This window comes from Anabrus simplex, chromosome 2 (assembly GCF_040414725.1).
Source record: "Anabrus simplex isolate iqAnaSimp1 chromosome 2, ASM4041472v1, whole genome shotgun sequence".
NCBI lineage: Eukaryota > Metazoa > Arthropoda > Insecta > Orthoptera > Tettigoniidae > Anabrus > Anabrus simplex.
The window spans coordinates 453526726-453553180 of NC_090266.1; positions in this window are offsets into that span (position 1 = coordinate 453526726).

Consider the following 26455-nt stretch of genomic DNA (forward strand, 5'->3'; position numbering starts at 1 on the left):
TCAAAATGTCGGGAATGTTGTTCCGCAGGAGCTGTTACGTGCTGATAAAAATGTAATTCACAAAATTCGTAAGTTTTCACTTCTCTAAATTACTAGAATGGTGAAATTTTAGAGCGCGCGTAGGTGCTGTCAAGTATTACAGAACCTGCTGACCTCTTCATAGTACTGACAAGAATAATGAAGTCTTTATATAGCCTATACCTCTTATAGTAAGCTGCTGAAATATGCAGCCAGTATTTCCTTTCAAGATTGACAGGTAGAGATGGAGAAAAATACAACGCATGGGCTAGTCCATCGATGAGAACAACCGTCCTTCCTGTGTAATACGTTATGTGACAGCCTAGCCCAGTAAAAGGTAGCCGAAAAGTGTCACAACTGTCATGGCTCTTACAATAACTGTGGGCGAGGCAATCTCATCCTTTGTATGACAAAGTGACACTTTAAAGATTATTTCCTTACCTGGACGAGAGAAAGAAAAGACTGTCTGCCTGCATATTTGGCTTGGCAGCTCCAGCTTCTGTGCTATACAACTTGTTTACTTCAGCGCTACATTCTTCCCCTTTTTTCTAAGAACCGTTCTTTTACACCATTTAAAGCGTCGATGAGTGATAAATCGTGTTCTTTTCCGTTTAAATGTTTCTGTATATATTTCGGTCTGGTTCTTTTTTTTTTTTTTTTGCTATTGGCTTTACGTCGCACCGACACAGATATGTCTTATGGCGACGATGGGACAGGAAAGGGCTAGGACTGGGAAGGAAGCTGCCGTGGCCTTAATTAAGGTACAGCCCGAGCATTTGCCTGGTGTGAGAATGGGAAACCACGGAAAACCATCTTCAGGGCTGCCGACAGTGGGGTTCGAACCTACTATCTCCCGAATACTGGATACTGGCCGCACTTAAGCGACTGCAGCTATCGAGCTCGGTCGGTCTGGTTCAAAAATGTAATAGTAGACTGGAAAAATATTAAATTCAACACAGCTGGAAATCTGTCCAAAAGACACTCATGGACATTCGTTCATTGTCTTAATAATTCCTTCTCTCTCGTGGTATGTTTTAATTGTATCGAGGAGAATGAATCTATCATTTACAGAATATAGAAACTGGCCAATATTTTCAACATTTCATTTGTACATTTTAAATAGTGAATTTTATATTTCAGAACTTTCAGATATATAACACTGGCCCGAGAGGACTGTAAATATGTCAGTACTTCGTGCTGCATTTCTTTTTTAACAGTTTGCTTTACATCACACCGACACAGATTGTTCTCATGGTGACAATGAGATAGGAAAGGACAAGGAAGCGAACTTGGCCTTAATTAAGGTACTGCTCCAGCACTTGCGTAGTGTGAAAATGCCAAAAGTACGGAAAAACCATCTTCAGGGCTGCCAACAGTGGGGCTCAAACCCACTATCTCCTGAAAGCAAGCTGATAGCTACGGGACGCAAACCGCAGAGCCACTTGCTCGGTCATGCTGCATTGTCCCTGAGTAATGCACAGTATACTGTCAGACATTCCCTGGTACAATCACATATTATATTATATTATATTATATTATATTATATTATATTATATTATATTATATTATATTATATTATATTATATTATATTATACTAGCTGATGTACCCGTGCTTCGCTACGGGATTCTCAGAAAGACTGACTTGGTGGTTTTCCTAACTTAATCCAACATAGGTCATTACAAAAACGTCAGTAGGGATGTAGCGATTGAAAGCAATGTTATCATATAAAATACTCGATCAAATGTAACACCCCAAACTTTCTCACTTTCAACGAACAGTACTACGGTGCCGATCTAAGAGTCCGAAGTTCCAGAGCTGGAACAACCAGGTCGCAGACTGCCGTGAACACTCCTCTGCCATTATTCCGTTAAACATGCACACTACTCATTCCAATCAGTGCCTCCGAGTAGGGATTGAATAGCTCGAATACTGTGATGAACGAATGTGTTACGAACCAGATATATCAGAAAATGTGTGAACCAGAGGAATGGCATGCTACTTCCCGCCAATATACAGGCAGGCTGTTTCAGTCGGTACGACCAAGCGAGTTGGCCGTGTGGTTAGGGGCGCGCAGCTGTGAGATTGATATATATAGATTTATCTATACGACCACTAATGACATAAATAACTTATTTCAGGATTACATTTCAGGCCTTCCCCTAAACTACCATTTCACTCAGCGTGAATAAAATAATTTATAGCCTAGATTGTAGTGGATCATCACCCGACATTACATGACGATTTTCATTAAATTCTCTTCAGCCGTTTCCTCTTGATGCGTGTACATACATACATATAGACGGACAGACAGAAATTACGGGAAAGTAAAAAAAATGCATTTCCTTGTTACTGTAGACATGACAGATACAGAAATACCATTCATTTCAAATTCTGAGCAATGTACAGGCAAAACACTTATTTTATATATAGATTACATTTCAGGCCTTCCCCTAAACTACCATTTCACTCAGTGTGAATTACATTATTGATAGCCTAGATTATAGTGACCTATTCCCAGACTTTGCATACCAATTTTCGAGATGATACGACCACTAATACAATAAATGTTTGACAATTAAATTTTAGGCCTTCCCCTAAACTACCATTTTTCTCAGCGTGCATAGCCTATATTGTAGCGACTTATTTCCAATGTTTGTCTACTGATTTTCATTAAGGCACGACCACTAATAACATAAATATTTGAGAATTAAATTTCAGGCCTTCCCCTGAACTATCATTTCACTCAGCGTGATCAAAATAATTTATAGCCTAGATTGTAGCGGTTAATCACCCGACTTTACATTCTGATTTTCATTAAATTCTCTTCAGCTGTTTTCTCGTGATGCGTGTACAGACAGACAGACAGACAGACAGAAATTACGGAAAAGTAAAAAATGCCTTTTCTTGCTACTGTGAACATGACCGATACAGAAATACCATTATTTTCAAATTATAAGCAATGTACAGACAAAACTCTTATTTTATATACAGGGTGAAGCGAAATTCGCGCACTCAGGCGTCGCATCGCGACTGCTCACATGCCAGCAATAAAAAAATGTCTCTCACAAAAGTTCGTCCTTCGAGTATATCATCATCATCATCATCATCTGCTTACCCTCCAGGTTCGGTTTTTCCCTCGGACTTAGCGAGGGATCCCACCTCTACCGCCTCAAGGGCAGTGTCCTGGAGCTTCAGACTCTTGGTCGGGGGATACAACTGGGGAGTATGACCAGTACCTCGCCCAGGCGGCCTCACCTGCTATGCTGAACAGGGGCCCTGTGGAGGGATGGGAAGTTTGGAAGGGATAGGCAAGGAAGAGGAAAGGAAGCGGCCGTGGCCTTATGTTAGGTACCATCCCGGTATTCGCCTGGAGGAGAAGTGGGAAACCACGGAAAACCACTTCCAGGATGGCTGAGATGGGAATCGAACCCACCTCTACTCATTTGACCTCCCGAGGCTGAGTGGACCCCGTTCCTTCGAGTATATTCGGCAGAAAAAGGGCGTTGAAGAGTGGCAATCTGGCAACACTGTAACCACATGTAGGGTAACTACCTCTGTCAGCACGTATTCTTTGTGCTGTACAGTTGGTGCAGTGGTTACAGTTTTGGGTTAGCATTCAGGAGGTCGAGGGGTCGATCCTGGGTTGAAGCGTATTTTTTTTATTTCATAAATGTAGTCCAGGTGGTATGGTATCTGGCAACTTAATCGTCAACAGCCATTGCAGCGGGTCCTCTAGAAACCCTTTGCACTTACATACTACGATCCTACAAATGGACGAACAATCGTTTCCCTTTGTCAGCTTTGAAAGTCGTCCTTTCCACGTCGTGGGCGTGAATTTATTCGCACAAATTCATATACTAAATGCGAAACCTGTTTTCTTTCTACCGTCCTCCAACGATCTCATAGATTAGTAGCAACTGTTATTCTTGCCTCGTTCAAGTCCATTGTATTTCGTAAGGGCTTACGTTACCAGTAGGCCTAGCAAGGTATTTGTTGTGTTCAGCGTTACAAAATGTTGTAAATGTAGGATACATGAGACCTAAGGTACGGTGTCTTACTGTATTACAGTATGTAATATCCGATGGAAATTAGTAAACAAAAAACTGCGCCTTAACCCAGGATCGAATCCTCTACCACCTGCATGCCAACCCAAAACCCTATCCAATGCACCAACTGCTCAGCACGGATATATGATGCTGACAGAGGTACTTACCGTACATGTGGTTACAGTGTTGCCAGATTGCCACTATTCAACGTCCTTTCTCTGCCTGATATACTCGCAGGACGAACTTTTGTGAAAGACATTTTTTATTGCTGGCATGTAGGGAGTCGCACTGCGACGCCCGAGTGCGCGAATTTCGCTTCACTCTGTATATGGATTACATTTCAGGCCTTCCCCTAAACTACAATTTCACTCAGTGTGAATAACATTATTGATAGCCTAGATTATAGCGACCTATTCCCCGACTTCGCACACCAATTTTCGTGAAGATACGACCACTAATACAATAAATATTTGACAATTAAATTTTAGGCCTTCCCCTAAACTACCATTATTCTCAGCGTGTATAGCCTATATTGTGGCGACTTATTTCCCATCTTTGTCTACCGATTTTCATTAAGACACGACCACTAATAACATAAATATTTGAAAATTAAATTTCAGGCCTTCCCTAAACTACTATTTCGCTCAGCGCGATTAAAATAATTTATAGCCTAGATAGTAGCGGTTCAACACCCGACTGTACATTCCGATTTTCATTAAATTCTCTTCAGCCGTTTTCTCCTGATGCGTGTACAGACAGACAGACAGACAGACAGAAATTACGGAAAAGTAAAAAATGCATTTTCTTGTTACTGTGAACATGAACGATACAGAAACGCCATTCTTTTCAAATTCTTAGCAATGTACAAACTCTTATTTTATATATAGATTACATTTCAGGCCTTCCCCTAAACTACCATTTCACTCAATGTGAATAACATTGTTGATAGCCTAGATTATAGCGACCTATTCCCCGACTTCGCACACCAATTTTCGTGAAGATACGACCACTAATACAATAAATATTTGACAATTAAATTTTAGGCCTACCCCGAAAACTACCATGTTTCTCAGCGTGTATAGCCTATATTGTAGCGACTTATTTCACATGTTTGTCTACCGATTTTCATTAAGACACGACCACTAATAACATAAATATTTGAGAATTAAATTTCAGGCTTCCCCTAAACTACCATTTCACTCAGCGTGATTAAAATAATTTATAGCCTAGATTGTAGCGGTTCATCACCCGACTTTACATTCCGATTTTCATTAAATTCTCTTCAACCGTTTTCTCGTGATGCGTGTACATACATACAGACAGACAGACAGACAGACAGACAGAAATTACGGAAATGTAAAAAATGCATTTTCTTGTTATTGTGAACATGACCGATACAAAAATAGCATTCTTTTCAAATTCTTAGCAATGTACAGACAAAACTCTTATTTTATATATATAGATTACTGATTATTAAACTTTCGAGAATATACTATGTTTACGAGAGGATAAATCAAGACTCAGTATATGACTGGGGAGCTGCATCGTACAGGAGATACTAGTGACAACTCTCAACGCATTTTTCAAGGAAATTCTTTCCATGTTCTTTTTTTTCTTAATCCGTTTCCGCTCCAAAGTTGGATTTTCCCTCGGTCTTAGTGAGGGTTCCCACCCCTACGACCTCAAGGGCAGTGTCCTGGAGCAGAAGACTTTGGGTCGGAGGATGAACTGCGGAGGAGGACCATTACCTCGCCAGGTGGCCTCACCTGCTATGCTCAACAGGGGTTGTGGTGGGATGGAAAGATTGGAAGAGATGGACAGGAAGAGGGAAGGAAGCGCCCGTGGCCTTAAATTAGGTACCATCCCGGCATTTATAGTTATGAATTTCATTGGGTTAGTATTGAAGTGGGATTACAGTAATTAAAATTCTTTCAAGGTCCACCTATTCAATACAATGGCGTTTTATTGTGATTCAATCACATGCCAAATGGTCAAATGGTACTAGTTTCGGCATCTATGTGCCATCATCAGCCTTAAGTACAAATGAAACTATTATATACATATTCTTAAAACATCTAAAACCCATTTTAACACATTATATAATACATTAATGTAATGATACAAAAGATAAGTTAAAATTATCTTACAAGTGATTGCTGTGATATAAAATTCTTAAAATTTCGGCAGTTCGCTATATAGTCCAGTATGTGTACATCCGGAATAAGTGAATTTGTGCTGTTATATGCTGTCTATGCGAGTGACACTTATTCACTTGATAGTAGGTGGTTCCGGGGAAGTTTATTTTGATCACATAAGATCGTGATATAAATAAAGATGCAATTCCCACTTCAATTTAAACCTTGAGCAGCATATTGAACGTGTTTGTTACACAGACGGAGCCGGACGATGTGTGTGTATGCAGCAGTAAAGGAGGCTAGGGGAAGGGCCTCACATAGACAGCATATAACAGCACAAATTCACATATTCCGGATGTACACATGCCGGACTATATAGCGAACTGCCGAAATTTTAAGAATTTTATATCACAGCAATCACTTGTAACATGATTTTAACTTATCTTATGTATGATTACAGTAATGTATTTTATAATGTGTTAAAATGTGTTTTAGTTGTTTTAAGAATATGTATATAATTGTTTAATTTGTACTTAAGGCTGATGATGGCACATAGATGCCGAAACTAGTACCATTTGGCCATTTGACATGTGATTGATTCACAATAAAATGTCATTGTATTGAATAGGTGGACCTTAAGAATTTTAATTGCTGGAATCTCGGCATTTGCCTGGAGAAGAAGTGGGAAACCACGGAAAACCACTTCGAGGATGGCTGAGGGGGAAATCGAAACCCCCTTCTACTCAGTTGACCTCCCGAGGATGAGTGGACCCCGTTCCAGCCCTCGTACAACTTTTCAAATTTCGTGGCAGAGCCGGGAGGCAGCCGCCCAGACGTCACAGGGGACGTCTACAGTCGAGACGCAGACAGCCAGGAGGCAGAGGAACAAGCAGGTTGGCACGGACCCACGCTACTTGGCTCCCCCGGAGCCGAGGACCGAGGACGACTGCGGCGCTCCCGAGCGCCATGACGGCGCGACCCAAGTCGACTTGCTGTACTTCACGAAGTACACGCAGACCAACAATGCCGCCAACCAGGATCGTCCACAAACTGCCAGGGCCACCCTGGGAAGGTCCACCACCCGGGCGCAGACCAGGAAGACGACCCGGACGGCGGAATGCGCCATGGTCACGGACGCCCCCGGGCATTCAGAGGTTGCTATCGCGGGCCCGGCCTGCTAGCGCCTCGTCCACGATGCAGACACGATGCGCCCTACAGGACAGGGAATGCACACAGATGCCAGCAACAAGCGACGCCGCCGGATTCAATTCCCTAACTGAATCATATCGGCAACAGCGTTGATGTGTGCTTGAGACACCTCATGGCGTCTCTTTAAAACTCTGACACTATCTAAATTGCCCACACCGTCTTTATTCCAAGCACTATTTTCTGAGGCCACCAGTACATTTTATTCATTTTTGCACAACCACATAACCAGTCCAGAGTTATGTACTACGAGTCATGAAATATCGCACTGTTCTTTTCGATTCCTTGAATAAATTTTTAAGAGAAGGCGTGGGTCCACCTTTTTCAAGTATGTGTTTCTTTTCTTCAAAAGTTCTCAGCGTAACTGGCGTGTTCATTAAGCTTTCTATTATACATGAATATTCTGGGCCCGCCAACTCACATTTTTTGAGGTAGAAGCGACAGCACTCATTTTAAGTTTTAATACGATGTGCACTGCTATAGGCTATCCTTACCAAACATAAATTAAATATAAATTCACTCATTAATAAGAGAAGTCACGGCGTATTAAATAGAAAAAAAATAACACAATAATATAACAATGGACTGTTGAGCACAGTGGAACGAATGGACGGAACAGCTCAGCACCGACGTTATAAGCTTTTATTTCCACTTTCCACTGTGGTAACACGAGCGAAGGAACATAGTAGGATACATCCCAGTGTCGATGGGAAAGGGGCCTTGCTTGGCGCAGTAATACTCGCCTAGCTGTTAGAAGTGGTTCAAAGCGTAACCACTGCATGGAATGGAAACAGCCTGTCGCTCAGTTTTGACGGTGGCAGACTGCTGCGATAGAGTTCTCGCGACACGTCCAGGCGAAGAAACAAAAATATTAAATATTAATATTAAAGAATATTCGATTTTTATATTTTCGAACTGTTACCAGCGGTCGATACTAGCACGCTTCGCAGTGAGCACACCGCAATGGGAGTGAGCTGCTCGTACCTAACTACATACCAGCCCTTCTGTCATTCTTTAATTTCTGGCAGTACCAGGAATAGAACCCGGACCCTCGAGGATGGCAAATGCATAGCGCTAGCCGTTACGCTACGGAGGCTGACTTACATAAGATGGATGAAAATCCACAGCCTGTTTCCAGTCATTCGACCGGGTCAGGAATGGAATGAATGAAGCCCCCATCTAGCGGCGAGGATAGGAATTATGTCGGCTATCACACTCCTCTGGGGCAATGATTAATGAATTACAGATGAAAATAAATGATATTGGAGAGTGTTGCTGGAATGAAAGATGACAGCGAAAACCGGAGTACCCGGAGAAAAACCTGTCCTGCCTCCGCTTGGTCCAGCACAAATATAATAAATTTTATTGCGCACAATGTGCAAAATTTACATATTACATCAATTAAATTACAATTCGCTTAAGGAGCACTTTGTTCAGAGCAAAATTGCTTCAGAGAGACTGTTCTCTTCATGCACTTCATTACGTGATATGTGTCACACTGTTCTTTGCACAGTACACATACACACTCCTGGCTGGCCCGGTGGTAGGACTTCTTGGCACAGATACGGTGATGAAAGCCGTGTATTGCAAAGCGTGTCACCAAATGTCTCAACTCATATTCCTCTTTCATCCAATCCTTATTTATCAGTGCGTCGGTCCAGCACAAATATAACATACCATGTTGAATACACCGGTTCTGGTCCAGCACAAATATAACATGGAGTGACGGAACTCCGCGGTGAGAGGCCGGCGCGCTGCCACCTGAGCCACGGAGGCTTACTTACATAAGATACTATGATTATATCGTCGCTGTTCAGGCAAAAGGTCATATCTCCCAATGTTCTTCCTATCCACTACGTTCCTCCCAGCCACAGATGGATATTTAGTCCATCAGAACAATAGTCGTGGTGTTCATTTTCCTATGCTTACGTGTAAAGGAAAATGAACTTTACCGTACCGCACTCTGGGAATGTATGTTTGCATGGCTTATTTACGCAACCCTACAGTATAATGGACTTGAGGTTCATTTTCCTTTACACGTTAGCATACGAAAATTATCACAACGAAAACTGTTCTGATGGACTGCATATCCATATGTTGCTGGGAGACGTGTCCAGTCTTAACGAAAATAATGGATAGTAAGATCATTGTGAGATATGACCTTTTGGCCGAACAGCGGCGATGTTTGTCTACTTAAATCTGTAACTTGCATACGTTGAATATATTGCACCTTCATTATTGAGAAGGCCTATAACTCACTTTTTGTTGTATTTCCTTGTAAAATATCAGTTTACCTAATATGCTTTTATCTTTCATTTCTGCTGGTTCTATATCTGACATGTATTGCACCTGTATGAGTTACGGCTAAGGTGCCCTTTACAGAATTAATAAAAACAATGTGGATTAAAAAGAAAACTGAGGGGCTCTGTCAAAAGTCAGTTTTATGACGTCTTTCTGACAGAAAGTAGACTGAATTATATGTAACAACACAAGCGCGATGCATGTGCTGGGCTGCACGTCCTGCTCCACTTCCTTGGGCTGCCGGGACTCTCTGACTCGTTGTGATGCAAACCTGTTGGGCTTGCACAGTTTCTCATAAATCTCCTTTTTTTTTATCCTACTGAATGTGTTTTCGATAGTTTCCGATCCATTCATACAGAAAATATATAGATATTTTTCAGACTTAGCACAATTTTTAACTATTCTAAATCATGTAATCACGAAGGAACTCCGAAAAGTGGTGGTAAAAGGGGCTCTGGTTAAGACGCAGCAGGTCGTTATGCTACTTAGGTTCCAGAATGGGTAAAGAAAAGAAAAAGTAAATAAATGCAATGTAAATTTTAATCTTATACCAGTTGTACAGTATCATTTGAAGTAATTCTACATACTGTATATCAGATGACTATATTTGTAAGTAGTACAGGAGATATTATAAGTAGAATTGTGTAAACAATGTAAATTTATTAAGGATGAGCTGTGTGTTTAATAGAAAAAATTGTTAGTGTAAATTATATAATATTGTATTATAGGAAAATTTTATTCTCTTGTTAATTTAATATTTAGTGCTTGACAATAATGTATTTTAGTGTACCATTTGCCACCGAGGTAAACACCTCATTTGCAAATAAAGAGATTTTGATTTGATTTTGAGTTATATATATATATATTAGCCGTTACCCGCGGCTTCGCACGCGTGAATTTCGTAATTTGATAAGAGTAATAGTAATTAGATATTTTCTGAAAATTCCTAAAGTATAACAAATCAACTAAAAGTTGAGTTTATTTTACCCCAGAACCTCTTTGTGAACCACCTTTGTGGTATTGTCATTTGGGGCTAAGATGACCAAGCTACTGACAGAGCTAACTCTGGAACAAGCGACATAGAACTATGCATGTGTGAAACAGTCCCCAGGTTCCAAATACTTATTTCCAAGTCATCTTCATTTTTGAGATATAAGTAGGTATCCCCGAAAAAGATTTCAAACACTTTTCCGAAAACAAAAAAATACGTGTCTCTTTATTTTTAAAGGAGGTTCCAAATACCAATTTTTCACGTCTGTAACATCTTCAGTTTTTGAGATATGTATAAGTATTTTCATAAAAATAATTCAACTAATTTTTTACTTCTTTCCACCCCCGTTGACTGGCTCCATGGCTAAATGGTTAGCATGCTGGCCTTTGGTCACAGGGGTCCCGGGATAGGTTCCCGGCATGGTCGGGAATTTTAACCATCATTAGTTGATTCCCCTGTATGTGTTGTCTTCATCATCATTTCATCCTCATCACGACGCGCAGATCGCCTACGGGAGTCAAATGAAAAGACCTTCACCTGGCGAGCCGAACCCGTCCTAGGATCTCCCGGCACTAAAAGCCATACGCCATTTCATTTCACCCCCGTTAAGTGGATATTCCGAAAACAAAAAACAAAAAAAAATATGGTCGTTTATTTTTAAAGGAGATTCCAAATACCAATTTTCACATGTGTAACATCTTCAGTTTTTGTCATGACTGTAACATGTTAAGTTTATGACATATATCCAATTTATTTATTTATTTAAGGTGTAGAAAATGTGCTGTGACGATTAAGATGACAGATACCATACCACCTGGACTACGTTTACGAAATAAAAATCATACGGCTCAACCCAGGATCGACCCCTCGACCTGCTGCATGCTAACCCAGAACTCTATCCACTGCACCAACTGCACAGCGCAATTCTTAAGTGCTGGCAGAGGTAGTTACCCTACATGTTGTTCCAGTGTTGCCAGATTGCTACTCTTCAACGTCCTTCATCTGCCGGATATACTCGCAGGAAGAACTTTGTGACAGATATTTTTTATTGCTGGCATGTGAGGAGTCGCGTTGCGACGCCCGAGTGCGCGAATTTCGGATCATTCTGTACATATAATTTTAATTTTGGTTTACGTCGCACCGGCACAGATAGGTCGTAAGGGGATGATGGGATAGGAAAGGCCTAAGCGTGGGAAGAAAGTGGTCGTGGCCGTAATTAAGGTACAGCCTCAGCATTTTTCTGGTGTGAAAAAGGGAAACCAAGGAAAACCACCTTCAGGGCTGCCGACAGTGGGGTTCGAAACCCGGGTGCAAATTCTCGGCTGCACACCCTTCCAAGAGCACACCAAATTGCCCGGTAAAAGTTATGGTGACCAATGGTGGCTAGGATGATGCAATTCTACGATATAAATGTAACAATATCACATGCAACACTCAAGCACCACAGAATCGCGAGCTATACTAATTTCACTGCGTCGCTACAATTTCGATTTTAACACAAAATGGCGGGCGCCTTCACCACTCATCATAACGTCACCGGTTATTGAAACTCTTACCGTATTTCTGTGGAGCAGAGAGGTGAAAGGAGGTAAGGTATGAATAGGTGGATATAAAAATGGTCAGAAGATTAATTTAAAACTTTAGAATTGGAGTTATATTCCTTTCTCCCTTTTTTTCTATCTTACAGTTTACACGTTGCTAAGCAAATAAAAAAACAGATACAGAACTATCTCGTAAGCTCGGATAACAATGTTAGGAAAATCAGAATAATCAACTATAACCAATTAACCACCTGAGCTTGAAGCTGCGTAATTACAAGTTTTACACGGGCACTACTGCTTCTTTCAACCAACAATCAAGAAGACGGATCTGCCAATTTTTACATCAGTGGAAAAGTTTCTTTGCTCTATAAATTTACACTTTAGGAGTCTATTTTCGAATATTCACTCTTTCCAGGTCTATCAAAGGCACAGCCTACATTTAACAAAATTACCTAGTACTCACTATCTTAACTGCTCAACAATCTGATATATTTAACATGAAATGAATTAAATCGTCCGCCTCTGTGGTGTAGTGGTTAGCGTGATTAGCTGCCACCCCCAGAGGCCCGGGTTCGATTCCCGGCTCTGCCACGAAATTTGAAAAGTGGTACGAGGGCTGGAACGGGGTCCACTCAGCCTCGGGAGGTCAACTGAGTAGAGGTGGGTTCGATTCCCACCTCAGCCATCCTGGAAGTGGTTTTCCGTGGTTTCCCACTTCTTCTCCAGGCGAATGCCGGGATGGTACCTAACTTAAGGCCACGGCCGCTTCCTTCCCTCTTCCTTGCCTATCCCTTCCAATCTTCCCATCCCTCCACAAGGCCCCTGTTCAGCATAGCAGGTGAGGCCGCCTGGGCGAGGTACTGGTCATACTCCCCAGTTGTATCCCCCGACCAAGAGTCTGAAGCTCCAGGACACTGCCCTTGAGGCGGTAGAGGTGGGATCCCTCGCTAAGTCCGAGGGAAAAACCGAACCTGGAGGGTAAACAGATGATGATGATGATGATGAATTAAATCGAGTTTAACAGTGGTAACAAGTACCCATTCTGCATGGCCTTTGGTAAAAAACAAAAGGTTCAAGTTACTGGCCGAAAATCAAAATGGTAAGGAGGCAAGTACTTTCACTGCTTTAAATTTACATGAAATACTTAAAACTCTATTTGAGCTTGCAGCCCGACTTTACAGAGGCTAAACCTATACTACGGAGGTGACTAGATGGAGAAAAATATTTAAGTTACAGAAATTACTAGATAGATTTTAAAGGTAGAGTAACAAAATCATAGTCACCTCAATATTAAGTTGAGAGGGAATACAAGAGGGTACCTCACTCACTATTCCCTGATTTCGGTTAAGTTCTTCGACTTGTTTGAAATGTACATTTAAAGCTTGAAATTTACATTTGAGGAAATACAAATTTACGTTACTAAAAATTGGAAACATTCCCCTCGATGTAGCTTTGAAGGACTACCGCATGTTATGTCCGGCCCCGCGGTGTAGGGGACAACGCGTCCGCCTGTCATCCGGTGGCTCCGGGTTCGATTCCCGGCTGGGTCAGGGGTTTTTAATTGTACATGATTAACATCCTTGGCCTGAGACTGGGTGTTTGTGTCGTCCTTAATGTTCCTTTCCTCATATTCAACACTTTACACTTCCGGAATTTCCAAATACACGAAGGTATATGGTGCAAAGTAGGGGCAAAAGATCTTAGGTCGACGCCCCGAATAAATAGCATTAAAAATTACATGTAGAGCAGAATTTGCCATTACATTGAGCTGGTGGACCTCCCGAAGATGGACGAGGCAGCCGCAGCCTCAGTTTCGAACACACTCAAGACTGGAGCGATCACCAAAACAACTTGGCCCAAAATTTGCCAGCTGTTATAGCGGAGAGGAAGGTTCCAGAAAACTCTGGGCCAAGGCCCTGACACACCCCCAATTCACATCGGATAAACAAATAAATATCAAAATTTTATCATTGGTGAATAAATAAATGTACAAAATTTCTTATTGGTAGACAAATAAGGTTGGCGGGTAGAGGTAGAAGTGTCGATCTAACAGTCCAAAGTTCCAAAGCTGGAATGACCAGGCCGCAACAGCTGTGAACATTTCTCTGCCATTATTCCCTTAAATATGCACACTTCTCATTCTAATCAGTGCCGCAGAGTAGGGATTGAATAGCTCGAATGCTACGATGAACCAGTGTATTACGTACCAGTAGTATCGGAAAAGTTATGAAACAGAAGAATGGCATGCTAAAGAAGAAAGTTACCTAAATCTCCAGCTACTTCCTGCCAGTATTTAAGCAGACTGTTACACTCACACGACTGGGCGAGTTGGCCATGTGGTCAGGGGTGCGTAGTTGTAAGCTTGCATCCGGGAGATAGTGGATTCGAATCCCACTGTCGGCAGCCTTGAAGATGTTATTCCGTGGATTCCCATTTTTACACCATGCAAATGCTGGGGCTATACCCTAATTAAGGCCAAGGCCGTTTCCTTCACACTCATAGCCTTTTCCTATCCCATCGTCGCCATAAGACCTAACTGTGTCAGTGCGACGTAGGGCAAATTTTAAAAGTATAATCGGTACGCAGCAGTAATCCTACCTATCGGAGATGAGTGGCAACAGAAGACAAAGGACATCACAACAAACAATGGTCAATGTAAGGTTATTGTTGATCATTTTTAATTGCTTTCTATATTTTAGGTCTTCCCTTTTAGTTTTCTTTCGACTGTATGATCTCAGGGCGTCTTATAAGATTATTTATAGCGTAGACTGTAGTTCCTTATTCTCCGACCTTACATACCAATTTTCATTAAATCCTGTCCACCCATTTTCTCGTGCCTCGGCGCTGATATTGACTTAGTAACAAACATCCAAATTCATGAATATCTCTGATCATAGCCGGTATGGTAACAATGTATAAGATGTAAATATTCGGTAATATAATACTACAGTATATAACTTATGTAGTATTTATCGATACGACCATAAGTATTTGTGAATTCATTTTTTTTTTTTTTGCTAGGGGCTTTACGTCACACCGACACAGATAGGTCTTATGGCGACGATGGGGTAGGAATGGCCTAGGAGTTGGAAGGAAGCGGCCGTGGCCTTAATTAAGGTACAGCCCCAGCATTTGCCTGGTGTGAAAATGGGAAACCACGGAAAACCATTTTCAAGGCTGCCGATAGTGGGATTCGAACCTACTATCTCCCGGATGCAAGCTCACAGCCGCGCGCCTCTTCGCGCACGGCCAACTCGCCCGGTGAATTCAATTTTAGGCCTACCCCTAAACTACCATTTCATTCAGCGTGAATATAGTTATTTATGGCCTAGATTATAGCGACTTTGCATACCGATTTTTATTAAGATAGGACCACTAATAACATAAATATTTGAGAATTCCATTGTAGGCCTTCCCTTAAACTGCCATTTTTCTCAGAGTGAATACAATTATTTATGGTCTAGATTGTAGCGACTTATTCCTCGATTTCCCCTACCGATTTTCGTTAAGACGACCATTAATAACAAATATTTGAGAATGAAATTTTAGGCCCTCCCCTAAACTACCATTTCACTCAGCGCGAGTAAAATTATTTATGGCCTAGTTGATAGCGACTTATTTCCCGACTTTGTATACCGATTTTCATTAAGATATGACCACTAGTAACATAAATATTTAAGAATTAAATATAAGGCCTTCCCCTAAACTACCATTTCAGTCAGCGTGAATAAAAAATTTTATGGCCTAGATTATAGCGACTTATTACCCGACTTCGTATACCGATTGTCATTAAATTCTCTTCAGCCGTTTTCTCGTGATGCGTGTACATACAGACATAGACAGATAGATAGACAGACAGACAGAAATTTCGGAAAAGTAAAAAGGGCATTTCCTTGTTGCTGTGGGTACGACTGATACAGAAATACCACCCTTTTTCAAATTCTGAGGAATGTGCAGCCAAACTCTTATTTTATATATATATAGAGTTAGTTAGATTTAGATAATATGTATAGTTACCGAACTTACAATGCGCTACCATGTGACACTGGAAATTCTAGACGGAGCACGGTACACGAGCAAAACGAAGGAAGTTTTCGACGTCAGTAAATAAGGGCTATACATAGAGTTGTTCACTATAGGATGCCACAATGTAAGCTAGACTAATTTGGCACGTTACTAGTGGACTGCCTGTAAATCAAGGATATTGTAATTTGACCTGTTTCCTCCATCACAGTCATACCGGGGATGCTTTGGATGCATTCACGGGATGAAATGCGGAACGTCAGGTACCTCTTGGAACCCCCAGGACCTTCCTCTGGCTCTGATACACGAGCAATACCCCATACTCATAGTTAATGCTGACTAATCTCGTTTTCAGCATGAGAACCCCTTGTACAGCGTGCGTCACTATCAGGGATAACCGCACGTCATACAGACCCTCCACCAAGCCACTACACATCGGCACATACATCATGTAGGACGCCATGCACTGTGAAATCTCCATATGGTCTAATATTTAGATGTCCTGATGAACTACACCGACACAGTTTTGTTGCTTCTCATGTCTATGAAACAAAATTGAATGAACCTACTTGATCATATCTATATACAGGGTGTTAGGTGTATACGTGCAGATATTAAGCTAGTCGGCTAAGAAAAGTACATCTCATAATATATGCTATGTACTTTTTACCTTGTCCTATTAGTTTGCCCATAACTGAGCTAAATATTTCAGGACCTAATGTGTTTTGAACGGCCGTAGCAGGATACGCCGGTGATGTCATTCTGTCCACGCGTAGCGGAAGTACAGTAGCCGAGTATAGGGCTTGCTGAACCTGTTTCTTATCGCAGGCCAACACATGCTGTTGTGCACTTCCCCTAAAGGCTTGGCAAGTAGAAGAGGATGACTCACGTGCTAGGTCACTTGCTGTACTCGAAAACCGGTGTAGGGTACTCTGTGTGAAAAGTACACAGAATCCTTACAGTGACGTCGAAGATCCGTACAAGCACATACGTGCGAATCAAGTGTTGAGTATTTGTGTGCGATTTTTAAGACGTCAATGGCATTACTCAGTGATCCAAGCTGACAAAATGAAAGGCAATGGTTAATAAGTAAATGAAATATGGGCGCAACATTTCTGTGCTGTTATTGCGACAGTCTACGATGAATTTCTGACAATAGACAACGCGGGTTGTCTATGCTTATTCATAAACTTTTTAGGTCATTGAAAGGACGGTGGACACTGAAAGAAAAGGCTATAAGTATTCAGTGAAATTGTTATTAATGAGACAAATTTCAAAAACCGTAGTTGCATCCATCGTGAACATTGCTCGAAGGAAAAAGACCTACTGTGGAATTGCCGCCGGGCATTTCTAATAGAAGGCTTATTCTTCTTCTTCCTAATCTGTTTACCCTCCAGGGTTGGTTTTTCATGGGACTCAGCAAGGGATCCCACCTCCACCGCCTCAAGGGTAGTGTCCTGGAGCGTGAGACATTGGATCGGGGATACAACTGGGGAGAATGACCAGTACCTCACCCAGGCGGCCTCAACTGCTATGCTGAACAGGGGCCTTGCGGGGGTATGGGAAGATTGGAAAGGATAGACAAGGAAGAGGGAAGGAAGCGGCCGTGGCCTTAAGTTAGGTACCATCCCGGCATTTGCCTGGAGAAGGGGGGAACTACGGGAAACAACTTTCAGGATGACTGAGGTGGGAATCGGACCACCTCTACTCATTTGACCTCCCGAGGCTAAGTGGACCCCGTTCCAGCCCTCGTACCACTTTTCAAATTTCTTGTCAGAGCTGGAAATCGAACCCGAGCTTCGGGGGTGGCAGCTAAGCACACTAACCACTGCACCACAGAGGCGGACGGAAGGTTTATTACTGAACAGTAAGTACCGATAGGTAAAATGATGACTGTAATGGACCCGTTTAATTAGAACTTCCGTAAAAATAATATTATTACTACTACTACTACTACTACTACTACTACTACTACTACTACTACTACTACTACTACTAATAATAATAATAATAATAATAATAATAATATCTTTACGTTCCGCTAACTAATTTTCACGGTTTTCGGAGACGCTGAAATGCCAGAATTTTTTTATCGCGGTATTTTTTAATGCAGCCGCCTATGTGGTGTAGTGGTTAGCGTGATTAGCTGCCACCCCCGGAGGTCCGGGTTCGATTCCCGGCTCTGCCACGAAATTTGAAAAGTGGTACGAGGGCTGGAATGGGGTCCACTCAGCCTCGGGAGGTCAACTGAGTAGAGGTGGGTTCAATTCCCACCTCAGCCATCCTCGAAGTGGTTTTCCGTGGTTTCCCACTTCACCTCCAGGAGAATGCCGGGATGGTACCTAACTTAAGGCCACGGCCGCTTCCTTCCCTCATCCTTGCCTATCCCTTCCAATCTTCCCTTCCCCCTACAAGGCCCCTGTTCAGCTTAGCAGGTGAGGCCGCCTGGGCGAGGTACTGGTCATACTCCCCGGTTGTATCCCCCGACCAAGAGTCTGAAGCTCCAGGACACTGCCCTTGAGGCGGTAGAGGTGGGATCCCTCGCTGAGTCCGAGGGAAAAGCTGAACCTGGAGGGTAAACAGATGATGATGATGATGATGATGATTTTTTAATGCAAATAAATCTACAGACACGAGACTGACGTATTTGAGCACCTTCAAATACCACCGGACTGAGCCAAGACCAAGCCTCCCAAGTTGGGTTCAGAAGGCCAGCACTTTACGCAGTGCTGCACCAATCACCTTGCCGGGCTGAGTGGCTCAGACGGTTGAGGCACTGGCCTTCTGAGTCCAGTCTTGACAAGGTGCTCAAATACGTCAGCCTTGTGTCAGTAGATTTACTGGTACGTGAAGAACTCCTATGGTACTAAATTCCTGCAAATCCGCGTCTCCGAAAACCGTGAAAAGTAGTTAGTGGGACGTAAAGCCAATGACATTATTATCACCATCTTACCTGCACAGTTCATAGGGGTATCTTACCTGGAGTTCCTCATAGGTACGTTATTAGAGCTTTCAGAGGACGCTCCGTTTCGACTATGCCGAAACATGTCGTTTTTACACGATGGTCCACCACCTGATATAAGCCGCTTACTGCGTGATCATTTGGATCAGTCCTTTGGTCTATGGCGAATAGGACGACATGGACCCATCAATTGGCCCGCCAGATCTCCAATGGATATTACGGAAGACTGGATTCGGAGAAGTGATTTTCTTTTGTTAGTTGCTTTACGTCGCACCAACACAGAGAGGTATTATGGCGACAATCGGACAAGAAAGGCCTAGGAATGGTAAGAAAGTGGTCGTGGCCTTAATTAAGGTTCAACCCCCGCAATGCCTGGTGTGAACTTGGGAAACCACGGAAAACCATCTTCAGGGCTGCCGACATTCGGGTTCGAAGCCCCAATCTCCCGGATGCGAGCTCACAGCTGTGCGCTCCTAACCGCATGGCCAACTCGCCGGTTACGGAGAAGTGAAGCCTGCAGAGTAGTCCAGGGAGGTCACTTGAACAACTGCTACGTGTTTCACATTGGTATGTCAGATGTTACACCATTTCTGCAGCGTATTGAGTTGGGAGTTCAGTTCTCAATCGATGTAGTATTTTGAGTCTCGATAGTTCGATATTCTCATAAATCCGAGCAGAAAAATTGAAGTACCAGTAACAAAAATTATAAATCTAGAGTTTCAGTTCGCGATTGCCTTGTACGTGGCGCAAGCTGAACACAACACACGGAAGACGTGCTTGTTAAAACGCTAGATATTGACCTTGAACACAGCATGGCAGTTCCTCATTCTACACTGTACTGGTTTGGGGTGTCTGTTGATGTGCATGTTTGATGTTTATACACAAAACCTGTTTATCACACTTTGTCCTCTAGTGCTAACCACAGTACGAAGATACACCTGACTCATCGCAAAGAGACCTGGTTCTGGTCTTACGCATACTATCCTGTAGTAAACTACTGCGAGCGATGTAGGCACGGGTGAAGTACATTTCATCTTGTTTCCTCCTACACCACGCATATTTTACTATTTTCTTCCCTGCCTTTCAGCTCCTAATGACTTGTTAATAATAATGCCGGTAATGTTATTTGCTTTACGTCCCACTAACTACTCTTACTGTTTCTGGAGGCGCTGAGGTGCTGTAATTTAGTCCCGCAGGAGTTCTTTTTACGCGCCAGTAAATCTACCGACACGAGGCTGACTTATTTGAGCATCTTCGAATACCACCGGACTGAGCCAAGATCGAGCCTGCCAAGTTGGGTTCAGAAGGCCAGCGCCTCAACCGTCTGAGCCACTCTGCCCGGCAGCAAAAAATGTTATTATTATTATTATTATTATTATTATTATTATTATTATCATTATTATTAATATTATTATTATTATTATTACCGGGCGAGTTGGCCGTGCGGTTAGAGACGCATGGCTGAGAGCTTGCATCCCGGAGATAATGGGTTCGAATCCCACTGTCGGCAGCCCAGAAGATGGTTTTCCGTGGTTTCCCATTTGCCTGGTGTGAACATGAAAAACCACGGAAAATCATCTTTAAAGCTGCCGACAGAGGGATTCGAAGTCAGTACATCCCGAATATTGGATACTGTTCGAACTTTGGCGACTGCTATTATCAAGCTCGGTGATGATTTAAGAGTGGATTTCTGCCGCTGGTTAATTGATCAAGTACTCAATCCAGAATTTCTGTCAAGTGTATTAGTGACACATGAGGCAATTTTTATAGAAGGAGTGTTTAACATTTAGTATACCAAGGCAACCTCTAGCACCGGCTCTCAATTAATATCTGGATGGATGCAGTGGGAAGTCTGCCTCTTTGACCAATCGTCTTTTTATTAGCGTTATTTTGCTTTACGTCCCACATACTATTTATACCGTTTTCTGAGACGCTGAGGTGACGAAATTTCATATCGCAGTTCATTTACGTGCCAGTATTTCTACGACACGAGACTGACGTATGTGTGCCCCATCAAATATCATCAGACTGAGCCAAGATTGAACCTGCCAAGTTGGAGGTCGGAAGATAAGGACCTCAGCGGTCTCAGACACTCAGACCGGTACCAATCACCTTACTTGCATAAATTTGATCGGTGTAGCTTTCCTTATGGTGACGATGGGACGGGAAAGGGCTAGTATCGGAAAGGAAGCGATCGTGGCATTCATGACGTTACAGCCCCAGCATTTGCCTGGTGTGAACATGGAAAACCACGGTAAACCACCTTTAGGGCTGCCGACAGAGGGGTTGGAACCCACTGTATCCCACTCATGAGCTGTGGAATATCCCCATTCAATAGGACAAGGCAGTTTCCAGCACCGGTTCTAATTAATATCAGGATGGGTGTAGTTGGAGGTCGGTTACATCTTTTTATTAATGTTATCTTGCTCCTGTACAGTAGATACAGTACGTTACTGGAGCTTTCAGAGGACGTGTCGCTTCGACTACGCCGAACCACGTGGATTTTACACGGTGGTGCAGACATTTCCTCAACGGTAGACAGGACGATGTGGAATTATCAATTGGCCAGCCCTTATTCCAGTGGATTGTTATGCCTGGGGGGACATGAGAAACAAAGTATACCGAACTGAGGTAACCACTTCGGATGACCTCCGTGAACGTATGTTTAAGCACCAGAGGATATTCTGAACCACAGTGGTGTCTTGGCTCGAATGACAAGTTGCTTTACGTCGCACCGACACAGATAGGTATTATAGCGATGACGGGGCAGGTAAGGGTTAGGAGTGGGAAGGAAGCAACCATGGCCTTAATTAAGGTACAGCCCCAGCATTTGCCTCGTGTGAAAATAGGAAACCACGGAAAACCATCTTCAGGGCTACCGACAGTGGGGTACGAACCCACCATCTCCCGAATACTGGATACTGGTAGCACTTAAGCGACTGCAGCTATCGAGCTCGGTGTACCAGTAAATATACCGACACGAGGCTGACGTATTTGAGCACCTTCAAATACCACTGCACGGGGCCAGGTTCGAACATGCGAAGTTGGAGTCAAAAGGCTGGCACCTCAACCGTTTTAGCCACTCAACCAGGCAGGAAGCACGAAATGTAGGTACGTTTAATTTACTTAGTTGTATAATATGTCCATTTTTCGTTTGAAACAAAACGTTCGATGTGCTTCGATAATTCAATTCTGATTCTACTCATATGGATATCCTATGCCATGCATTTGTTCGTTGGCGCAAGGAACTGTCTTCCTTCTTCTACTTTTACGCAATGCACAACGGGGATCGTACCGCATTTCACGTCCCGGCGTGCGTATCCCAACCAATAATTATATCACACGCTCGTACAGGTCGCGCACCGACACAGGTTTTCAGGTCATTTCCATACTCACTAGACCACAGGGCTGACGACCACAGATATCCCTATCCCCTAAAGGACGTAACAGCAAATGAACCAGTATTAACGCTGAGAATTCAATACATCTCCAGGGTCCGAAACCGTTAACTAGTGTTGTCTGAAACCCCTAAGACGGAAACTAAATACTAACAACAACAACAAACCAGTCTGGCGATAATGTAACGTAACATGTTGTAGACTGGTAGCCTTCAGCTGTTACAGTAGGTCAGTTGCTCGTAAACATAAAACCAGTTTGGCAAGTATATTACGTAACATCTCGTGGCATTAAATAGGGAGCGCTCACCTGTCACAGTAGTGCATTTGCTCTTAAACATAAACAGAACAGAAACCAGTTTGGCAGGGATGGCGCGTGACTTGCCTGTTATCAAAGGAAAGCTATTCATTCACAAGAACAAGGCATACTACCTATTCTAAAAACATCGTACCCCTTTGCTCTCGAAAATAAATTCCGAGGATTACTAAAAGTTTGATATATAGTGGTTCGTCACATCGTTCTCTATTGCTACAATAAGTATCTGCACGTATACACCTAACACCCTGTATATATAAAATAGCTTGTCCTGACTGACTGACTGATTCATCATCGCCGAGCCAAAACTACTGGACATAAAGAAATGAAATTTTGGGGATATATTCATGTTATGATGTAGGTGCTCGCTAAGAGAGGATTTTTGGATATTCCTTCGGTAAGGGGGTGAAAATGGGGGTGAAATTTTAAAATGAGTGTATCTATATCTCAAAACTTTAAAAGTTTACAGATGTAAAAATTGGTATTTAGAATCTTCTTTAAAAATAAGGAAACACGTATTTTTTTGTTTTCAGAAAATCCCAATATGAGGGATGAAAAAGGGTGAAAATGGAGGAAAATGGGTTGAATGCCTTTAATCAGGATACCGGTACTTATATCTCTGAAACTGAAGATATTACAGACCTGAAAATTGGTACTCTTGATCTCTTTTAAAAATAAAGAAGCACGTATTTTTTTGTTTTTGTAAAATACAATTAATGGGAGGGTGAAAAGGGGATGAATTTTTAAAATGAGTGACTCTATATCTCCAAACTTTTAAAGTTTGCAGATGTAAAAATTGGTATTTAGAATCTTCATTAAAAATAAAGAAACACGTATTTCTTTGTTTTCGGAAAATCGCAATAGGAGGAGTGAAAAGGGGTGAAAAATGGGTTGAATGCCTTTAATGAGGCTACTTATATCTCAGAAACTGAAGATATTACAGACCTGAAAATTGGTGTCTGGGATCTCTTTTAAAAATAAAGAAACACGTATTTTTTGTTTTTCTGGAAAACCCAATTAAGGGGGGTGAAAAGGGGGTAATATTTTAAAATGACTGTATCTATACCTCAAAACATTTAAAGGTTATAGATGTAAAAATTGGTATTTAGAATCTCCATTAAAAATAAAGGAACACGTATATTTTGTATTCGGAAAATCCTAATAGGAAGGGTGGAAAAGGTTGAAGGAGGTTTCGAATGCCTTTCATGAGTCTACTTATATTTCAGAACCTGAAGATATTACAGACCTGAAAATTGGTGTTTGGGATCTCCTTTAAAAAAAAGTATTTTTTTGTTTTTGGAAAATCCAATTAATGGGTGGGGTGAAAAGGGGGTGATTTTTTAAAATTTGCGTATCTATATCTCAAAACTTTTAAAGTTTATAGATGTAAAAATTGGTATTTAGAATCTCCTTTAAAAATAAAGAAACACGTATTCTTTTGTTTTCGGAAAATCCCGATAGGAAGGGTGTAAAAGGGTGAATAATGGGTTGAATGCCTTTAATGAGGCTACTTATATTTCAGAACCTGAAGATATTACAGACCTGAAAATTGGTATTTGGGATCTACTTTAAAAGTAAAGAAACACGTATATTTTTGTTTTTGGAAAATCCAAATATTGGGGGGGGGGGGGTGAAAAGGGGGTGAATTTTTTAAAATGAGTGTGTCTACATCTTAAAACTTTAAAATTTACAGATATAAAAATTGGTAGTTAGAATCTCCTCTAAAAACAAAGGAACACGTATTTTTGTTTGCTGTAAATCCCAATAGGAGGGGTGTTAAAGGGTGAAAAATGGGTTGAATGCCTTTAATGAGGATACATATATGTCAGAAACGAAAGATGTTACAGAACTGAAAATTTGTATATGGGATCTCCTTTAAAAATAAAGAAACACGTATTTTTTAGTTTTGGAAACTCCACTTAAGAGGAACTCCAAAGGGGTGAAATTTTAAAATGAGAATTTTTACAGTATATCTAAAAAACTTAACATGTTACAGAAGTGAAAAATGGTATTTTTTATCTCTATTAAACGTAAAGAGACGTGTATTTTTAGTTTTCGGAAATATCACTTGGGTGGAGGGGGGGGGGGGGCGTAAAAGTGACTGAAAATGGTGTTGAATTCTTTTACTTAGGCTACTGATATATCAAAAATGAAGATGTTACAGACGTGAAATTTGATATTTTCAATCTGCTTTAAAAGTAAAGAAACACGTATTCTCTTAAAATCCAATGAAGCGGGGGGTGGGGGTGAAAGAATTGAAAAATTAATTGGCTTAATTGTATGAAAATACATACATCTAATAAAAACTAAGGTTGTTACAGACGTGAAAATTCGTATTTGGATCTCCTTTAAAAACAAAGAAAAACGCGTTTTGGGCGGGAAACCATCTTGGAGGGCGGGAGTGTAAAGGAGTTGAATTCCTTTCATGAGGACACATAAATCTAAAACTGAAGAAGTTAGAGTCGTGATAATTGGTATTTAGAAGATCCTTTACTATTAAAGAAACAAGTATTTTTTGCGGGAAAGTTCACTTAGTGGTGGGGGGGGGGGTAGTGTGAAATGAAGTGAAAAAAGTAAATTACTTTTATGGGGATACTTATATCTCAAAACTGAAGGTAATAGACGTGAACATTGGTGTTTGGAATCTCCCTTAAACATAAAGAAACAAGCCTTCTTTTAATTTTTTTTGGGGGTGGGGGGGAGGCGGTAAATATACTTAACGGCGGTGGGGTGTAGAAGGAGGTGAGAAAAATTGATTTTACTGTTATTAATGTACTTATAAGGATCCTCCGTTGCTCAGGCGGCAGCGCGCCGGCCTCTCCCAGCTGGGTTCTGTGGTTCAAATCCCGGTCACTCCATGTGACATTCGTGCTGGACAAAACGGAGGCGGGACAGGCTTTTCTCCGGTTACTCCGGTTTTCCCTGTCATCAGCCATTCCAGCAACACATAATAATAATAATAATAATAATAATAATAATGTTCCGGACCGTCGTCAAATGATCGGACCGCGCTGGTAACGGCTCCTGGACGGGTAATGACTAAGAATGCAGTCCGGCCGCGTGTTCAGTGCCGCCAAGGCACCCAATATGAAACCACGCCGGATCTCCTGAAGGATTTTATCCATATTAAAAAATATTATAGGAAAAGATGGCAAAGATTTACGGGCCCAACTGACCTGGAGGAATACGTGAGCCTAACCCGGGAAGTACGAAAACGATTGCTGGAGAGGAAGATTTAAAAATGGGAGGAAACGTGCCGTAAAATAATAGAAAACCAGTTAGATCGGGAATTTTGGTGGATTCTCGCAGAAAACGAGTCAGATCGCGAATTTCGGCGGATTATATATCTAAAACAATAAGCATTCAATTATAAATGTCAGTATAGTACCGTAGCGAAGCACGGGTACATTGCTAGTTTATCATATAGGCCTACAGTTGACCGTATACATCATATGAAATGTGTTGTCCGATGCATATACTTGTGCAGCTGATCTCTTTTTCTCTCTCTTTTGCCTGTCA